Source organism: Coptis chinensis, chromosome 4 (assembly GCF_015680905.1).
Source record: "Coptis chinensis isolate HL-2020 chromosome 4, ASM1568090v1, whole genome shotgun sequence".
Lineage (NCBI taxonomy): Eukaryota > Viridiplantae > Streptophyta > Magnoliopsida > Ranunculales > Ranunculaceae > Coptis > Coptis chinensis.
In genome coordinates, this window is record NC_141459.1 from 75,887,244 (window position 1) to 75,890,054 (window position 2,811).

Below are 2,811 nucleotides of genomic sequence, written 5' to 3' on the forward strand. Positions count from 1 at the left end.
ACTCTGTGTGATATGGTGTATCTTTCTCTCCAAATTCATCCACTATTTATAGGTGAGTGGTGCCTCTTCGAAACAACATAGTGACTCTTGGGAAAAAGTAAGCAACTCTTTGAAAAGTCACATGTTTCGGAAAGACACACCATTTCGACATAAAACACTGTTTCAAACCAGTACCTATTTCGAAAGGTCACACCTTTTCAGCATGATGCACTATTTCGAACCAGTGCACATTTCGAAAGGTCACACCTTTTCGGCATAATACACTGTTTCGAACTAGTGCATCTTTTCAAAAAAGTTTTTCTCACTTTACGTACTGGTTCAAGAGAAACCCTTTTCATCTCAAGTGGGGTAACTTGGGAGACAAATTACTCATTCATATCGCAATGGATTTGTGCAAATCCATTTTTCTAACAAAAGGGTATTAGAAAAATTTAGGTACAAATTGATTCAACAAATGTCATCTCATTTTTTAACAAGACCAGCAAGTATCCATGGGCAGCAGAAAAAAATGATACGGATGATACAAACACTCAAGGGACAGCTAGAACACTTCAAGATAACTCATGTCTACAAGGAAACTAATAGATTAGCAGATGCTTTAGCAAACAATATTCCTGCTGTTAGTTATATAGATTTAGTACCAAGCTCATTTCCTGAGGATGTAAAGAAAATAATCTATGAAGATGCTAGTGGTAAGCAATATGTGCAGATGTAACAAGCTTTTCCTATTTATGAAAATGGGTAGGGGACCTCTCTAAAAACCTCACTTACCAACCAAAAAAAATTGACTTTCTGTTTCTCCCCCCGAAAACCCCACTCTAAAACCTTCATCAACCGAGTGGAAACTTCACTCATTCTAAAAACAAAAGGAAATTAGAAACTATTGTTTTTTGGTGATTTCACTAAATATTTTTCAATGTGGAAGGACTTTTAAGCTACTAGATTGTGAAGAATAGGATTCCATCGAGAAGAATGGTTTGAAGCTTCAACTTCTTTTTGGTTTTTATTGTTTTCTCATCATTTGTTTTATTTTTCTAGATTAAGTGGATGAATTCCATGCACATGTTCTTTGCTACTGCAGAAATTGCTTCATCCTTACCCATTCAGAGGAAATTCACATTAATAAATAATGGTACAAGGATTCCTTTCTCTTATGTCTTTTCTTTGCTGATTTAATACTATAGACAAGAGTGAACTGACTTTAGAATGACAATAGTTTGTGTAAAATGAAATATTTTAGAAATCCCTGTGTATATGTGGTAAATTATATGAATTCTAACTTTTTGGTGTTTTATGTCGTCAGTGTATCTTTCCGACATGAACTAATATACAGAAAATTATCATAAACTCAACGCAAGCAGGTTTCTTTGAATTATTAATTGGTTATGAAGTGACCCACATATTCTTATGCATAAGTGCCACTATGCTTGGTGCGTGTAAACCTACTCATAATGCAATGAAATGCCCAAATATAAATAATTAATACCATGAAAGTACAATATTTTTACCTAAAAAATGTACATGCTGAGAAGTTCAGCAAGAACCTTAATATGGAAAGTCCTAGGGTCTTCTCCTTCTGCTCCTTACAATAAACGATATAAGCATCTCTTTTATTAGGTGGTGTTATTAGAACTTAAGTGATATCAAAACAAAAGACACATAACCCAAATGTTTCTGCATCTTTGAGAATGATATTTGTTTTCTCACTTTCTAACCTATAAAGAATTACTTCGCTCTGAACCCGTATGCCTTTTTGTCTGAGTATGTGGGCATATAGATATAGACTTGCATTTATGTGCTATTCGTTTCATCAAAAAAAAGAAATAAGTTATTGTGCTATTCGACCTCTAGCATTTTTAATTTGCACAAGTAACTCTAGAACATTACAAAAGATGTTTGCTTAATGGAGTTGGGAGATAGTTAATGTGCTATATATTCAAACTTATAGCATTTTTAATCTAGACAAGTAACTGTACAAAGAATGTTCTGCAGGGAAGATAGAAGAGGCTTTCAAATTTTCGGAAGAATTAGGGAGCAAATGTTTCCTACGGTGATAGCTAAATAGCATGTTTCCCATTTCTTATAGAATCTCATGATGGATTGGCTATTGAGTTGTATTTGAACTAGCGTAGACGTATTGCCAACGAATTTACAGTCTGTTTCCACTCAAAAATCGATTCTAGACTTATTGATAATACATGATCCCAACTGATATTGCTAAAAAAAAAAACTCATTTAGCCGTTACTTCACTACCAATAGCAACTGCTGCTTTCTTAGCTCGAATCATTGCAGTTGTTGTAAGAAGATAAAATGGCAATGACTAAAAAGGCAGTTGTCTTTGGTGATCATTCAAATGGAGTTTTAAAATTTTGTGGTGTTATACAAAGTGACGTTATGTGGAAGCCCCCCACATGTTATACCCCCACCCTTTTGTAATTCCCCTTAATAGAACCGATATTCTTGACCTTCATGGTTTTCCAATGGAGCCGACATAAAGGGGTACATGGAAAGAACTAGGTGTACATTGTTTTTCTCTTGTACATTGTTTCTATTATTACAAATGAGGTTTACACCCGTTTCAATTTTTATTCATCATTTAATTTCTGTAAGGAATTCTTAATGTTGTAGGTACTGGGTACAACTTTGGTCGTGTGTTCTGGTACTTGGATCAGACACAGATTCACACTTAAAAGATGAACTTTGTCAGTGTGTTTCAGGCAAGTTGGTGCCCAAGCCCTCGACTATTAGATGCAGAGAACTTGACAGGAATGACAGCCAATTAAATTGTCTCTTTGTTGGTATCACATCTA